Source organism: Maylandia zebra, linkage group LG17 (genome assembly GCF_041146795.1).
Source record: "Maylandia zebra isolate NMK-2024a linkage group LG17, Mzebra_GT3a, whole genome shotgun sequence".
NCBI classification, from domain to species: Eukaryota; Metazoa; Chordata; class Actinopteri; order Cichliformes; family Cichlidae; genus Maylandia; species Maylandia zebra.
This window is the reverse complement of record NC_135183.1, coordinates 3726193-3744579: the sequence shown is the minus strand read 5'-3', so window position 1 is coordinate 3744579 and position 18387 is coordinate 3726193.

The following is an 18387-nucleotide window of genomic DNA, read 5'->3' as shown; positions in this document are numbered from 1 at the left end:
CACGGTCTCGGCGAAATAAGGTGTTTTTGTACAGCTTGAAGTTACCTGTAACTTTTGATAGAAGGCTCAGACACACATCAATATGGCTTTGCCTTATACAATTCAGCATCTCCGTGCTGGGGAAACAGGTTTTGCAGCTGTTTGAGCCAAGAGCTTCCAGTTATTGAAAAAATGAAAGCCTATACTTTGTTTCGTGCGAGAACTCCATTCAAATGCATGTAAAAGTCAGAAACGCACTGTCTCGGCGAAATAAAGGGTTTACAACTTCATGAAGACAGCTGTAACTTTTGATAGGAAACTCAGATATACGTATTTATGGCTTTATCTTATAGAATTCAATATCCCCGTTGAGCAAACAGTTTTAAAGCTATGTGAGCTAAGATTTTTAAGTTATTCACAAAATAAAAAGCTATACTTTGTTTCGTGTGAGAACTCCATTTATGTTACGCCCCTAATCTAGGCGTGTAGGGACGCACATAAGGTTGGAGGAGAGAGATACAAATCCCCGCCCTGGTTCCCAAGCCAAACATCCAAACCAGTTGTGAGTAAAAAAAAGGTGATTTTATTTAAGGACAAGAAGCATAGCTCCAGGGTGAGCCCAGGCCAAAATAATAAACAAAACCAACTAAGACCCACCAGCAAAGACTAACTAAACCCTAGGAAAGAAAAAGAACAAACAAATGACAGAGCTATCCCTCGCTCCCTGACCAAGAAAACAGGAGAAAACGATTCCAAAAGAAAAGGCAGCTCACCCCTTCCGCTTCAGCCCACGAGTGCCTAAGCTCTCAGCTAATGCACTAGGAGCGGCTTTTACAATTCACCCTCACACAAATACACAAAATAAGCACAGGCTGGGAAAACCATGGTCAGGACCGCGACGGCTGTCAGGCTACTCGCTCGTTGCACACACTCTCTCCCTCTCTCCCCTCTGGAGCTGTCAGAGCGGCTTTTTGAACGTGGTCACCTGTTCCATGGTCCAATCAGCTGCTCACTACTCTTCATTAGGGGAGGGACCTGTAAAGTGTCTTAAACACAGTAAAGAGACACGTCTCGCATGTAATAGTCAGAAACGCACTATCTTTGCAAAATAAAGCCTTTTTGTACAACTTCATGAAGTTAGCTGTAACTTTTGATAGAAGATTCAGATTTACGTAGTTATGGCTTTATCTTATAATATTCAGTATCCCCGTGTTGAGCAAACAGGTTTGAGCTAAGATTTTCGAGTTATTCACATAATGAAAACCTATACTTTGTTTCGTGCGAGAACTGCATTCAAATGCATGTAATAGTCAGAAACGCACTGTCTCGGCGAAATAAAGTGTTTTTGTACAGCTTCATGAAGACAGCTGTAACTTTTGATAGAAGGCTCAGATTGATGTATTTATGGTTTTATCTTATAGAATTCAATATCCCCGTGCTGGGAAAACAGATTTTGCAGCTGTGTGAGCTAAGATTTCCAAGTTATACACATAATGAAAATCTATACTTTGTTTCGGTCGAGTTCCCCATTCAAATGCATGTAACAGTGAGAAACGCACTGTCTTGGCGAAAGAAAGCGTTTTTGTACAACTTCATATAAATAGCTGTAACTTTTGATAGAAGACTCGGATACACATGTTTATGGCTTTATCTTATAGAACTCAAGGTCCCCGTGCTGGGCAAACAAAACAGGTTTTGCAGCTGTTTGAGCTAAGATTTTCAAGTTATACACATAATGAAAACCTATACTTTGTTTCGGTGAGTTCCCCATTCAAATGCATGTAACAGTGAGAAACGCACTGTCTTGGCGAAAGAAAGCGTTTTTGTACAACTTCATATAAATAGCTGTAACTTTTGATAGAAGACTCGGATACACATGTTTATGGCTTTATCTTATAGAACTCAAGGTCCCCGTGCTGGGCAAACAGGATTTGCAGCTGTTTGAGCTAAGATTTCCAAGTTATTCACATAATGAAAACCTATACTTTGTTTCGGTCGAGTTCCCCATTCAAATGCATGTAACAGTGAGAAACGCATTGTCTTGGCGAAAGAAAGCGTTTTTGTACAACTTCATATAAATAGCTGTAACTTTTGATAGAAGACTCAGACAAACATGTTTATGGCTTTATCTTATAGAACTCAAGGTCCCCGTGCTGGGAAAACAGGATTTGCAGCTGTTGGAGCTAAGATTTTCAAGTTATACACATAATGAAAACCTATACTTTGTTTCGGTCGAGTTCCCCATTCAAATGCATGTAACAGTGAGAAACGCACTGTCTTGGCGAAAGAAAGCGTTTTTGTACAACTTCATATAAATAGCTGTAACTTTTGATAGAAGACTCAGACAAACATGTTTATGGCTTTATCTTATAGAACTCAAGGTCCCCGTGCTGGGAAAACAGGATTTGCAGCTGTTGGAGCTAAGATTTTCAAGTTATACACATAATGAAAACCTATACTTTGTTTCGGTCGAGTTCCCCATTCAAATGCATGTAACAGTGAGAAACGCACTGTCTTGGCGAAAGAAAGCGTTTTTGTACAACTTCATATAAATAGCTGTAACTTTTGATAGAAGACTCAGACAAACATGTTTATGGCTTTATCTTATAGAACTCAAGGTCCCCGTGCTGGGAAAACAGGTTTTGCAGCTGTTTGAGCTAAGATTTCCAAGTTATACACATAATGAAAACCTATACTTTGTTTCGGTCGAGTTCCCCATTCAAATGCATGTAACAGTGAGAAACGCACTGTCTTGGCGAAAGAAAGCGTTTTTGTACAACTTCATATAAATAGCTGTAACTTTTGATAGAAGACTCAGACAAACATGTTTATGGCTTTATCTTATAGAACTCAATATCCCCGTGCTGGGAAAACAGGTTTTGCAGCTGTTGGAGCTAAGATTTTCAAGTTATACACATAATGAAAACCTATACTTTGTTTCGGTCGAGTTCCCCATTCAAATGCATGTAACAGTGAGAAACGCACTGTCTTGGCGAAAGAAAGCGTTTTTGTACAACTTCATATAAATAGCTGTAACTTTTGATAGAAGACTCAGACAAACATGTTTATGGCTTTATCTTATAGAACTCAAGGTCCCCGTGCTGGGAAAACAGGTTTTGCAGCTGTTTGAGCTAAGATTTCCAAGTTATACACATAATGAAAACCTATACTTTGTTTCGGTCGAGTTCGGTCAAGTTTCGGTCCCCATGCTGGGAAAACAGGATTTGCAGCTGTTGGAGCTAAGATTTTCAAGTTATACACATAATGAAAACCTATACTTTGTTTCGGTCGAGTTCCCCATTCAAATGCATGTAACAGTGAGAAACGCACTGTCTTGGCGAAAGAAAGCGTTTTTGTACAACTTCATATAAATAGCTGTAACTTTTGATAGAAGACTCAGACAAACATGTTTATGGCTTTATCTTATAGAACTCAAGGTCCCCGTGCTGGGAAAACAGGATTTGCAGCTGTTGGAGCTAAGATTTTCAAGTTATACACATAATGAAAACCTATACTTTGTTTCGGTCGAGTTCCCCATTCAAATGCATGTAACAGTGAGAAACGCACTGTCTTGGCGAAAGAAAGCGTTTTTGTACAACTTCATATAAATAGCTGTAACTTTTGATAGAAGACTCAGACAAACATGTTTATGGCTTTATCTTATAGAACTCAAGGTCCCCGTGCTGGGAAAACAGGTTTTGCAGCTGTTTGAGCTAAGATTTCCAAGTTATACACATAATGAAAACCTATACTTTGTTTCGGTCGAGTTCGGTCAAGTTTCGGTCCCCATGCTGGGAAAACAGGATTTGCAGCTGTTGGAGCTAAGATTTTCAAGTTATACACATAATGAAAACCTATACTTTGTTTCGGTCGAGTTCCCCATTCAAATGCATGTAACAGTGAGAAACGCACTGTCTTGGCGAAAGAAAGCGTTTTTGTACAACTTCATATAAATAGCTGTAACTTTTGATAGAAGACTCAGACAAACATGTTTATGGCTTTATCTTATAGAACTCAAGGTCCCCGTGCTGGGAAAACAGGATTTGCAGCTGTTGGAGCTAAGATTTTCAAGTTATACACATAATGAAAACCTATACTTTGTTTCGGTCGAGTTCCCCATTCAAATGCATGTAACAGTGAGAAACGCACTGTCTTGGCGAAAGAAAGCGTTTTTGTACAACTTCATATAAATAGCTGTAACTTTTGATAGAAGACTCAGACAAACATGTTTATGGCTTTATCTTATAGAACTCAAGGTCCCCGTGCTGGGAAAACAGGTTTTGCAGCTGTTTGAGCTAAGATTTCCAAGTTATACACATAATGAAAACCTTTACTTTGTTTCGGTCGAGTTCCCCATTCAAATGCATGTAACAGTGAGAAACGCACTGTCTTGGCGAAAGAAAGCGTTTTTGTACAACTTCATATAAATAGCTGTAACTTTTGATAGAAGACTCAGACAAACATGTTTATGGCTTTATCTTATAGAACTCAATATCCCCGTGCTGGGAAAACAGGATTTGCAGCTGTTGGAGCTAAGATTTTCAAGTTATACACATAATGAAAACCTATACTTTGTTTCGGTCGAGTTCCCCATTCAAATGCATGTAACAGTGAGAAACGCACTGTCTTGGCGAAAGAAAGCGTTTTTGTACAACTTCATATAAATAGCTGTAACTTTTGATAGAAGACTCAGACAAACATGTTTATGGCTTTATCTTATAGAACTCAAGGTCCCCGTGCTGGGAAAACAGGTTTTGCAGCTGTTTGAGCTAAGATTTCCAAGTTATACACATAATGAAAACCTATACTTTGTTTCGGTCGAGTTCGGTCGAGTTTCGGTCCCCATGCTGGGAAAACAGGATTTGCAGCTGTTGGAGCTAAGATTTTCAAGTTATACACATAATGAAAACCTATACTTTGTTTCGGTCGAGTTCCCCATTCAAATGCATGTAACAGTGAGAAACGCACTGTCTTGGCGAAAGAAAGCGTTTTTGTACAACTTCATATAAATAGCTGTAACTTTTGATAGAAGACTCAGACAAACATGTTTATGGCTTTATCTTATAGAACTCACGGTCCCCGTGCTGGGCAAACAGGATTTGCAGCTGTTGGAGCTAAGATTTTCAAGTTATACACATAATGAAAACCTATACTTTGTTTCGGTCGAGTTCCCCATTCAAATGCATGTAACAGTGAGAAACGCACTGTCTTGGCGAAAGAAAGCGTTTTTGTACAACTTCATATAAATAGCTGTAACTTTTGATAGAAGACTCAGACAAACATGTTTATGGCTTTATCTTATAGAACTCAAGGTCCCCGTGCTGGGAAAACAGGATTTGCAGCTGTTGGAGCTAAGATTTTAAAATTATTCACATAATGAAAACCTATACTTTGTTTCGGTCGAGTTCCCCATTCAAATGCATGTAACAGTGAGAAACGCACTGTCTTGGCGAAAGAAAGCGTTTTTGTACAACTTCATATAAATAGCTGTAACTTTTGATAGAAGACTCAGACAAACATGTTTATGGCTTTATCTTATAGAACTCAAGGTCCCCGTGCTGGGAAAACAGGTTTTGCAGCTGTTTGAGCTAAGATTTCCAAGTTATACACATAATGAAAACCTATACTTTGTTTCGGTCGAGTTCGGTCGAGTTTCGGTCCCCATGCTGGGAAAACAGGATTTGCAGCTGTTGGAGCTAAGATTTTCAAGTTATACACATAATGAAAACCTATACTTTGTTTCGGTCGAGTTCCCCATTCAAATGCATGTAACAGTGAGAAACGCACTGTCTTGGCGAAAGAAAGCGTTTTTGTACAACTTCATATAAATAGCTGTAACTTTTGATAGAAGACTCAGACAGACATGTTTATGGCTTTATCTTATAGAACTCAAGGTCCCCGTGCTGGGCAAACAGGATTTGCAGCTGTTGGAGCTAAGATTTTCAAGTTATACACATAATGAAAACCTATACTTTGTTTCGGTCGAGTTCCCCATTCAAATGCATGTAACAGTGAGAAACGCACTGTCTTGGCGAAAGAAAGCGTTTTTGTACAACTTCATATAAATAGCTGTAACTTTTGATAGAAGACTCAGACAAACATGTTTATGGCTTTATCTTATAGAACTCAAGGTCCCCGTGCTGGGAAAACAGGATTTGCAGCTGTTGGAGCTAAGATTTTCAAGTTATACACATAATGAAAACCTATACTTTGTTTCGGTCGAGTTCCCCATTCAAATGCATGTAACAGTGAGAAACGCACTGTCTTGGCGAAAGAAAGCGTTTTTGTACAACTTCATATAAATAGCTGTAACTTTTGATAGAAGACTCAGACAAACATGTTTATGGCTTTATCTTATAGAACTCAAGGTCCCCGTGCTGGGAAAACAGGTTTTGCAGCTGTTTGAGCTAAGATTTCCAAGTTATACACATAATGAAAACCTATACTTTGTTTCGGTCGAGTTCCCCATTCAAATGCATGTAACAGTGAGAAACGCACTGTCTTGGCGAAAGAAAGCGTTTTTGTACAACTTCATATAAATAGCTGTAACTTTTGATAGAAGACTCAGACAAACATGTTTATGGCTTTATCTTATAGAACTCAAGGTCCCCGTGCTGGGAAAACAGGATTTGCAGCTGTTGGAGCTAAGATTTCCAAGTTATACACATAATGAAAACCTATACTTTGTTTCGGTCGAGTTCCCCATTCAAATGCATGTAACAGTGAGAAACGCACTGTCTTGGCGAAAGAAAGCGTTTTTGTACAACTTCATATAAATAGCTGTAACTTTTGATAGAAGACTCAGACAAACATGTTTATGGCTTTATCTTATAGAACTCAAGGTCCCCGTGCTGGGAAAACAGGATTTGCAGCTGTTGGAGCTAAGATTTTCAAGTTATACACATAATGAAAACCTATACTTTGTTTCGGTCGAGTTCCCCATTCAAATGCATGTAACAGTGAGAAACGCACTGTCTTGGCGAAAGAAAGCGTTTTTGTACAACTTCATATAAATAGCTGTAACTTTTGATAGAAGACTCAGACAAACATGTTTATGGCTTTATCTTATAGAACTCAATATCCCCGTGCTGGGAAAACAGGTTTTGCAGCTGTTTGAGCTAAGATTTCCAAGTTATACACATAATGAAAACCTATACTTTGTTTCGGTCGAGTTCCCCATTCAAATGCATGTAACAGTGAGAAACGCACTGTCTTGGCGAAAGAAAGCGTTTTTGTACAACTTCATATAAATAGCTGTAACTTTTGATAGAAGACTCAGACAAACATGTTTATGGCTTTATCTTATAGAACTCAAGGTCCCCGTGCTGGGAAAACAGGTTTTGCAGCTGTTTGAGCTAAGATTTCCAAGTTATACACATAATGAAAACCTATACTTTGTTTCGGTCGAGTTCGGTCGAGTTTCGGTCCCCATGCTGGGAAAACAGGATTTGCAGCTGTTGGAGCTAAGATTTTCAAGTTATACACATAATGAAAACCTATACTTTGTTTCGGTCGAGTTCCCCATTCAAATGCATGTAACAGTGAGAAACGCACTGTCTTGGCGAAAGAAAGCGTTTTTGTACAACTTCATATAAATAGCTGTAACTTTTGATAGAAGACTCAGACAAACATGTTTATGGCTTTATCTTATAGAACTCACGGTCCCCGTGCTGGGCAAACAGGATTTGCAGCTGTTGGAGCTAAGATTTTCAAGTTATACACATAATGAAAACCTATACTTTGTTTCGGTCGAGTTCCCCATTCAAATGCATGTAACAGTGAGAAACGCACTGTCTTGGCGAAAGAAAGCGTTTTTGTACAACTTCATATAAATAGCTGTAACTTTTGATAGAAGACTCAGACAAACATGTTTATGGCTTTATCTTATAGAACTCAAGGTCCCCGTGCTGGGAAAACAGGATTTGCAGCTGTTGGAGCTAAGATTTTAAAATTATTCACATAATGAAAACCTATACTTTGTTTCGGTCGAGTTCCCCATTCAAATGCATGTAACAGTGAGAAACGCACTGTCTTGGCGAAAGAAAGCGTTTTTGTACAACTTCATATAAATAGCTGTAACTTTTGATAGAAGACTCAGACAAACATGTTTATGGCTTTATCTTATAGAACTCAAGGTCCCCGTGCTGGGAAAACAGGTTTTGCAGCTGTTTGAGCTAAGATTTCCAAGTTATACACATAATGAAAACCTATACTTTGTTTCGGTCGAGTTCGGTCGAGTTTCGGTCCCCATGCTGGGAAAACAGGATTTGCAGCTGTTGGAGCTAAGATTTTCAAGTTATACACATAATGAAAACCTATACTTTGTTTCGGTCGAGTTCCCCATTCAAATGCATGTAACAGTGAGAAACGCACTGTCTTGGCGAAAGAAAGCGTTTTTGTACAACTTCATATAAATAGCTGTAACTTTTGATAGAAGACTCAGACAGACATGTTTATGGCTTTATCTTATAGAACTCAAGGTCCCCGTGCTGGGCAAACAGGATTTGCAGCTGTTGGAGCTAAGATTTTCAAGTTATACACATAATGAAAACCTATACTTTGTTTCGGTCGAGTTCCCCATTCAAATGCATGTAACAGTGAGAAACGCACTGTCTTGGCGAAAGAAAGCGTTTTTGTACAACTTCATATAAATAGCTGTAACTTTTGATAGAAGACTCAGACAAACATGTTTATGGCTTTATCTTATAGAACTCAAGGTCCCCGTGCTGGGAAAACAGGATTTGCAGCTGTTGGAGCTAAGATTTTCAAGTTATACACATAATGAAAACCTATACTTTGTTTCGGTCGAGTTCCCCATTCAAATGCATGTAACAGTGAGAAACGCACTGTCTTGGCGAAAGAAAGCGTTTTTGTACAACTTCATATAAATAGCTGTAACTTTTGATAGAAGACTCAGACAAACATGTTTATGGCTTTATCTTATAGAACTCAAGGTCCCCGTGCTGGGAAAACAGGTTTTGCAGCTGTTTGAGCTAAGATTTCCAAGTTATACACATAATGAAAACCTATACTTTGTTTCGGTCGAGTTCCCCATTCAAATGCATGTAACAGTGAGAAACGCACTGTCTTGGCGAAAGAAAGCGTTTTTGTACAACTTCATATAAATAGCTGTAACTTTTGATAGAAGACTCAGACAAACATGTTTATGGCTTTATCTTATAGAACTCAAGGTCCCCGTGCTGGGAAAACAGGATTTGCAGCTGTTGGAGCTAAGATTTCCAAGTTATACACATAATGAAAACCTATACTTTGTTTCGGTCGAGTTCCCCATTCAAATGCATGTAACAGTGAGAAACGCACTGTCTTGGCGAAAGAAAGCGTTTTTGTACAACTTCATATAAATAGCTGTAACTTTTGATAGAAGACTCAGACAAACATGTTTATGGCTTTATCTTATAGAACTCAAGGTCCCCGTGCTGGGAAAACAGGATTTGCAGCTGTTGGAGCTAAGATTTTCAAGTTATACACATAATGAAAACCTATACTTTGTTTCGGTCGAGTTCCCCATTCAAATGCATGTAACAGTGAGAAACGCACTGTCTTGGCGAAAGAAAGCGTTTTTGTACAACTTCATATAAATAGCTGTAACTTTTGATAGAAGACTCAGACAAACATGTTTATGGCTTTATCTTATAGAACTCAATATCCCCGTGCTGGGAAAACAGGTTTTGCAGCTGTTTGAGCTAAGATTTCCAAGTTATACACATAATGAAAACCTATACTTTGTTTCGGTCGAGTTCCCCATTCAAATGCATGTAACAGTGAGAAACGCACTGTCTTGGCGAAAGAAAGCGTTTTTGTACAACTTCATATAAATAGCTGTAACTTTTGATAGAAGACTCAGACAAACATGTTTATGGCTTTATCTTATAGAACTCAAGGTCCCCGTGCTGGGAAAACAGGTTTTGCAGCTGTTTGAGCTAAGATTTCCAAGGTATACACATAATGAAAACCTATACTTTGTTTCGGTCGAGTTCGGTCGAGTTTCGGTCCCCATGCTGGGAAAACAGGATTTGCAGCTGTTGGAGCTAAGATTTTCAAGTTATACACATAATGAAAACCTATACTTTGTTTCGGTCGAGTTCCCCATTCAAATGCATGTAACAGTGAGAAACGCACTGTCTTGGCGAAAGAAAGCGTTTTTGTACAACTTCATATAAATAGCTGTAACTTTTGATAGAAGACTCAGACAAACATGTTTATGGCTTTATCTTATAGAACTCACGGTCCCCGTGCTGGGCAAACAGGATTTGCAGCTGTTGGAGCTAAGATTTTCAAGTTATACACATAATGAAAACCTATACTTTGTTTCGGTCGAGTTCCCCATTCAAATGCATGTAACAGTGAGAAACGCACTGTCTTGGCGAAAGAAAGCGTTTTTGTACAACTTCATATAAATAGCTGTAACTTTTGATAGAAGACTCAGACAAACATGTTTATGGCTTTATCTTATAGAACTCAAGGTCCCCGTGCTGGGAAAACAGGATTTGCAGCTGTTGGAGCTAAGATTTTAAAATTATTCACATAATGAAAACCTATACTTTGTTTCGGTCGAGTTCCCCATTCAAATGCATGTAACAGTGAGAAACGCACTGTCTTGGCGAAAGAAAGCGTTTTTGTACAACTTCATATAAATAGCTGTAACTTTTGATAGAAGACTCAGACAAACATGTTTATGGCTTTATCTTATAGAACTCAAGGTCCCCGTGCTGGGAAAACAGGTTTTGCAGCTGTTTGAGCTAAGATTTCCAAGTTATACACATAATGAAAACCTATACTTTGTTTCGGTCGAGTTCGGTCGAGTTTCGGTCCCCATGCTGGGAAAACAGGATTTGCAGCTGTTGGAGCTAAGATTTTCAAGTTATACACATAATGAAAACCTATACTTTGTTTCGGTCGAGTTCCCCATTCAAATGCATGTAACAGTGAGAAACGCACTGTCTTGGCGAAAGAAAGCGTTTTTGTACAACTTCATATAAATAGCTGTAACTTTTGATAGAAGACTCAGACAGACATGTTTATGGCTTTATCTTATAGAACTCAAGGTCCCCGTGCTGGGCAAACAGGATTTGCAGCTGTTGGAGCTAAGATTTTCAAGTTATACACATAATGAAAACCTATACTTTGTTTCGGTCGAGTTCCCCATTCAAATGCATGTAACAGTGAGAAACGCACTGTCTTGGCGAAAGAAAGCGTTTTTGTACAACTTCATATAAATAGCTGTAACTTTTGATAGAAGACTCAGACAAACATGTTTATGGCTTTATCTTATAGAACTCAAGGTCCCCGTGCTGGGAAAACAGGATTTGCAGCTGTTGGAGCTAAGATTTTCAAGTTATACACATAATGAAAACCTATACTTTGTTTCGGTCGAGTTCCCCATTCAAATGCATGTAACAGTGAGAAACGCACTGTCTTGGCGAAAGAAAGCGTTTTTGTACAACTTCATATAAATAGCTGTAACTTTTGATAGAAGACTCAGACAAACATGTTTATGGCTTTATCTTATAGAACTCAATATCCCCGTGCTGGGAAAACAGGTTTTGCAGCTGTTTGAGCTAAGATTTCCAAGTTATACACATAATGAAAACCTATACTTTGTTTCGGTCGAGTTCCCCATTCAAATGCATGTAACAGTGAGAAACGCACTGTCTTGGCGAAAGAAAGCGTTTTTGTACAACTTCATATAAATAGCTGTAACTTTTGATAGAAGACTCAGACAAACATGTTTATGGCTTTATCTTATAGAACTCAAGGTCCCCGTGCTGGGAAAACAGGATTTGCAGCTGTTGGAGCTAAGATTTCCAAGTTATACACATAATGAAAACCTATACTTTGTTTCGGTCGAGTTCCCCATTCAAATGCATGTAACAGTGAGAAACGCACTGTCTTGGCGAAAGAAAGCGTTTTTGTACAACTTCATATAAATAGCTGTAACTTTTGATAGAAGACTCAGACAAACATGTTTATGGCTTTATCTTATAGAACTCAAGGTCCCCGTGCTGGGAAAACAGGATTTGCAGCTGTTGGAGCTAAGATTTTCAAGTTATACACATAATGAAAACCTATACTTTGTTTCGGTCGAGTTCCCCATTCAAATGCATGTAACAGTGAGAAACGCACTGTCTTGGCGAAATAAAGCGTTTTTGTACAACTTCATATAAATAGCTGTAACTTTTGATAGAAGACTCAGACAAACATGTTTATGGCTTTATCTTATAGAACTCAATATCCCCGTGCTGGGAAAACAGGTTTTGCAGCTGTTTGAGCTAAGATTTCCAAGTTATACACATAATGAAAACCTATACTTTGTTTCGGTCGAGTTCCCCATTCAAATGCATGTAACAGTGAGAAACGCACTGTCTTGGCGAAAGAAAGCGTTTTTGTACAACTTCATATAAATAGCTGTAACTTTTGATAGAAGACTCAGACAAACATGTTTATGGCTTTATCTTATAGAACTCAATATCCCCGTGCTGGGAAAACAGGATTTGCAGCTGTTGGAGCTAAGATTTTCAAGTTATACACATAATGAAAACCTATACTTTGTTTCGGTCGAGTTCCCCATTCAAATGCATGTAACAGTGAGAAACGCACTGTCTTGGCGAAAGAAAGCGTTTTTGTACAACTTCATATAAATAGCTGTAACTTTTGATAGAAGACTCAGACAAACATGTTTATGGCTTTATCTTATAGAACTCAAGGTCCCCGTGCTGGGAAAACAGGTTTTGCAGCTGTTTGAGCTAAGATTTCCAAGTTATACACATAATGAAAACCTATACTTTGTTTCGGTCGAGTTCCCCATTCAAATGCATGTAACAGTGAGAAACGCACTGTCTTGGCGAAATAAAGCGTTTTTGTACAACTTCATATAAATAGCTGTAACTTTTGATAGAAGACTCAGACAAACATGTTTATGGCTTTATCTTATAGAACTCAAGGTCCCCGTGCTGGGAAAACAGGATTTGCAGCTGTTGGAGCTAAGATTTTCAAGTTATACACATAATGAAAACCTATAATTTGTTTCGGTCGAGTTCCCCATTCAAATGCATGTAACAGTGAGAAACGCACTGTCTTGGCGAAATAAAGCGTTTTTGTACAACTTCATATAAATAGCTGTAACTTTTGATAGAAGACTCAGACAAACATGTTTATGGCTTTATCTTATAGAACTCAAGGTCCCCGTGCTGGGAAAACAGGTTTTGCAGCCGTTTGAGCTAAGATTTTAAAATTATTCACATAATGAAAACCTATACTTTGTTTCGGTCGAGTTCCCCATTCAAATGCATGTAACAGTGAGAAACGCACTGTCTTGGCGAAAGAAAGCGTTTTTGTACAACTTCATATAAATAGCTGTAACTTTTGATAGAAGACTCAGACAAACATGTTTATGGCTTTATCTTATAGAACTCAAGGTCCCCGTGCTGGGAAAACAGGTTTTGCAGCCGTTTGAGCTAAGATTTTAAAATTATTCACATAATGAAAACCTATACTTTGTTTCGGTCGAGTTCCCCATTCAAATGCATGTAACAGTGAGAAACGCACTGTCTTGGCGAAAGAAAGCGTTTTTGTACAACTTCATATAAATAGCTGTAACTTTTGATAGAAGACTCAGACAAACATGTTTATGGCTTTATCTTATAGAACTCAAGGTCCCCGTGCTGGGAAAACAGGATTTGCAGCTGTTGGAGCTAAGATTTTCAAGTTATACACATAATGAAAACCTATAATTTGTTTCGGTCGAGTTCCCCATTCAAATGCATGTAACAGTGAGAAACGCACTGTCTTGGCGAAATAAAGCGTTTTTGTACAACTTCATATAAATAGCTGTAACTTTTGATAGAAGACTCAGACAAACATGTTTATGGCTTTATCTTATAGAACTCAAGGTCCCCGTGCTGGGAAAACAGGTTTTGCAGCTGTTTGAGCTAAGATTTCCAAGTTATACACATAATGAAAACCTATACTTTGTTTCGGTCGAGTTCCCCATTCAAATGCATGTAACAGTGAGAAACGCACTGTCTTGGCGAAAGAAAGCGTTTTTGTACAACTTCATATAAATAGCTGTAACTTTTGATAGAAGACTCAGACAAACATGTTTATGGCTTTATCTTATAGAACTCAATATCCCCGTGCTGGGAAAACAGGATTTGCAGCTGTTGGAGCTAAGATTTTCAAGTTATACACATAATGAAAACCTATACTTTGTTTCGGTCGAGTTCCCCATTCAAATGCATGTAACAGTGAGAAACGCACTGTCTTGGCGAAAGAAAGCGTTTTTGTACAACTTCATATAAATAGCTGTAACTTTTGATAGAAGACTCAGACAAACATGTTTATGGCTTTATCTTATAGAACTCAAGGTCCCCGTGCTGGGAAAACAGGATTTGCAGCTGTTGGAGCTAAGATTTTCAAGTTATACACATAATGAAAACCTATACTTTGTTTCGGTCGAGTTCCCCATTCAAATGCATGTAACAGTGAGAAACGCACTGTCTTGGCGAAAGAAAGCGTTTTTGTACAACTTCATATAAATAGCTGTAACTTTTGATAGAAGACTCAGACAAACATGTTTATGGCTTTATCTTATAGAACTCAAGGTCCCCGTGCTGGGAAAACAGGTTTTGCAGCTGTTTGAGCTAAGATTTCCAAGTTATACACATAATGAAAACCTTTACTTTGTTTCGGTCGAGTTCCCCATTCAAATGCATGTAACAGTGAGAAACGCACTGTCTTGGCGAAAGAAAGCGTTTTTGTACAACTTCATATAAATAGCTGTAACTTTTGATAGAAGACTCAGACAAACATGTTTATGGCTTTATCTTATAGAACTCAATATCCCCGTGCTGGGAAAACAGGATTTGCAGCTGTTGGAGCTAAGATTTTCAAGTTATACACATAATGAAAACCTATACTTTGTTTCGGTCGAGTTCCCCATTCAAATGCATGTAACAGTGAGAAACGCACTGTCTTGGCGAAAGAAAGCGTTTTTGTACAACTTCATATAAATAGCTGTAACTTTTGATAGAAGACTCAGACAAACATGTTTATGGCTTTATCTTATAGAACTCAAGGTCCCCGTGCTGGGAAAACAGGATTTGCAGCTGTTGGAGCTAAGATTTTAAAATTATTCACATAATGAAAACCTATACTTTGTTTCGGTCGAGTTCCCCATTCAAATGCATGTAACAGTGAGAAACGCACTGTCTTGGCGAAAGAAAGCGTTTTTGTACAACTTCATATAAATAGCTGTAACTTTTGATAGAAGACTCAGACAAACATGTTTATGGCTTTATCTTATAGAACTCAAGGTCCCCGTGCTGGGAAAACAGGTTTTGCAGCTGTTTGAGCTAAGATTTCCAAGTTATACACATAATGAAAACCTATACTTTGTTTCGGTCGAGTTCGGTCGAGTTTCGGTCCCCATGCTGGGAAAACAGGATTTGCAGCTGTTGGAGCTAAGATTTTCAAGTTATACACATAATGAAAACCTATACTTTGTTTCGGTCGAGTTCCCCATTCAAATGCATGTAACAGTGAGAAACGCACTGTCTTGGCGAAAGAAAGCGTTTTTGTACAACTTCATATAAATAGCTGTAACTTTTGATAGAAGACTCAGACAGACATGTTTATGGCTTTATCTTATAGAACTCAAGGTCCCCGTGCTGGGAAAACAGGTTTTGCAGCTGTTTGAGCTAAGATTTCCAAGGTATACACATAATGAAAACCTATACTTTGTTTCGGTCGAGTTCGGTCGAGTTTCGGTCCCCATGCTGGGAAAACAGGATTTGCAGCTGTTGGAGCTAAGATTTTCAAGTTATACACATAATGAAAACCTATACTTTGTTTCGGTCGAGTTCCCCATTCAAATGCATGTAACAGTGAGAAACGCACTGTCTTGGCGAAAGAAAGCGTTTTTGTACAACTTCATATAAATAGCTGTAACTTTTGATAGAAGACTCAGACAAACATGTTTATGGCTTTATCTTATAGAACTCACGGTCCCCGTGCTGGGCAAACAGGATTTGCAGCTGTTGGAGCTAAGATTTTCAAGTTATACACATAATGAAAACCTATACTTTGTTTCGGTCGAGTTCCCCATTCAAATGCATGTAACAGTGAGAAACGCACTGTCTTGGCGAAAGAAAGCGTTTTTGTACAACTTCATATAAATAGCTGTAACTTTTGATAGAAGACTCAGACAAACATGTTTATGGCTTTATCTTATAGAACTCAAGGTCCCCGTGCTGGGAAAACAGGATTTGCAGCTGTTGGAGCTAAGATTTTAAAATTATTCACATAATGAAAACCTATACTTTGTTTCGGTCGAGTTCCCCATTCAAATGCATGTAACAGTGAGAAACGCACTGTCTTGGCGAAAGAAAGCGTTTTTGTACAACTTCATATAAATAGCTGTAACTTTTGATAGAAGACTCAGACAAACATGTTTATGGCTTTATCTTATAGAACTCAAGGTCCCCGTGCTGGGAAAACAGGTTTTGCAGCTGTTTGAGCTAAGATTTCCAAGTTATACACATAATGAAAACCTATACTTTGTTTCGGTCGAGTTCCCCATTCAAATGCATGTAACAGTGAGAAACGCACTGTCTTGGCGAAAGAAAGCGTTTTTGTACAACTTCATATAAATAGCTGTAACTTTTGATAGAAGACTCAGACAAACATGTTTATGGCTTTATCTTATAGAACTCAAGGTCCCCGTGCTGGGAAAACAGGATTTGCAGCTGTTGGAGCTAAGATTTCCAAGTTATACACATAATGAAAACCTATACTTTGTTTCGGTCGAGTTCCCCATTCAAATGCATGTAACAGTGAGAAACGCACTGTCTTGGCGAAAGAAAGCGTTTTTGTACAACTTCATATAAATAGCTGTAACTTTTGATAGAAGACTCAGACAAACATGTTTATGGCTTTATCTTATAGAACTCAAGGTTCCCGTGCTGGGAAAACAGGATTTGCAGCTGTTGGAGCTAAGATTTCCAAGTTATACACATAATGAAAACCTATACTTTGTTTCGGTCGAGTTCCCCATTCAAATGCATGTAACAGTGAGAAACGCACTGTCTTGGCGAAAGAAAGCGTTTTTGTACAACTTCATATAAATAGCTGTAACTTTTGATAGAAGACTCAGACAAACATGTTTATGGCTTTATCTTATAGAACTCAAGGTCCCCGTGCTGGGAAAACAGGATTTGCAGCTGTTTGAGCTAAGATTTCCAAGTTATACACATAATGAAAACCTATACTTTGTTTCGGTCGAGTTCCCCATTCAAATGCATGTAACAGTGAGAAACGCACTGTCTTGGCGAAAGAAAGCGTTTTTGTACAACTTCATATAAATAGCTGTAACTTTTGATAGAAGACTCAGACAAACATGTTTATGGCTTTATCTTATAGAACTCAAGGTCCCCGTGCTGGGAAAACAGGATTTGCAGCTGTTGGAGCTAAGATTTTAAAATTATTCACATAATGAAAACCTATACTTTGTTTCGGTCGAGTTCCCCATTCAAATGCATGTAACAGTGAGAAACGCACTGTCTTGGCGAAAGAAAGCGTTTTTGTACAACTTCATATAAATAGCTGTAACTTTTGATAGAAGACTCAGACAAACATGTTTATGGCTTTATCTTATAGAACTCAAGGTCCCCGTGCTGGCAAAATAGGTTTTGCAGCTGTTTGAGCTAAGATTTCCAAGTTATTCACATAATGAAAACCTATACTTTGTTTCGGTCGAGTTCCCCATTCAAATGCATGTAACAGTGAGAAACGCACTGTCTTGGCGAAAGAAAGCGTTTTTGTACAACTTCATAGAAATAGCTGTAACTTTTGATAGAAGACTCAGACAAACATGTTTATGGCCTTATATTATAGAACTCAAGGTCTCCGTGCTGGGAAAACAGGTTTTGCAGCTGTTTGAGCTAAGATTTCCAAGTTATTCACATAATGAAAACCTATACTTTGTTTCGGTCGAGTTCCCCATTCAAATGCATGTAACAGTGAGAAACGCACTGTCTTGGCGAAAGAAAGCGTTTTTGTACAACTTCATATAAATAGCTGTAACTTTTGATAGAAGACTCAGACAAACATGTTTATGGCTTTATCTTATAGAACTCAAGGTCCCCGTGCTGGGAAAACAGGATTTGCAGCTGTTTGAGCTAGGATTTCCAAGTTATACACATAATGAAAACCTATACTTTGTTTCGGTCGAGTTCCCCATTCAAATGCATGTAACAGTGAGAAACGCACTGTCTTGGCGAAAGAAAGCGTTTTTGTACAACTTCATATAAATAGCTGTAACTTTTGATAGAAGACTCAGACAAACATGTTTATGGCTTTATCTTATAGAACTCAAGGTCCCCGTGCTGGGAA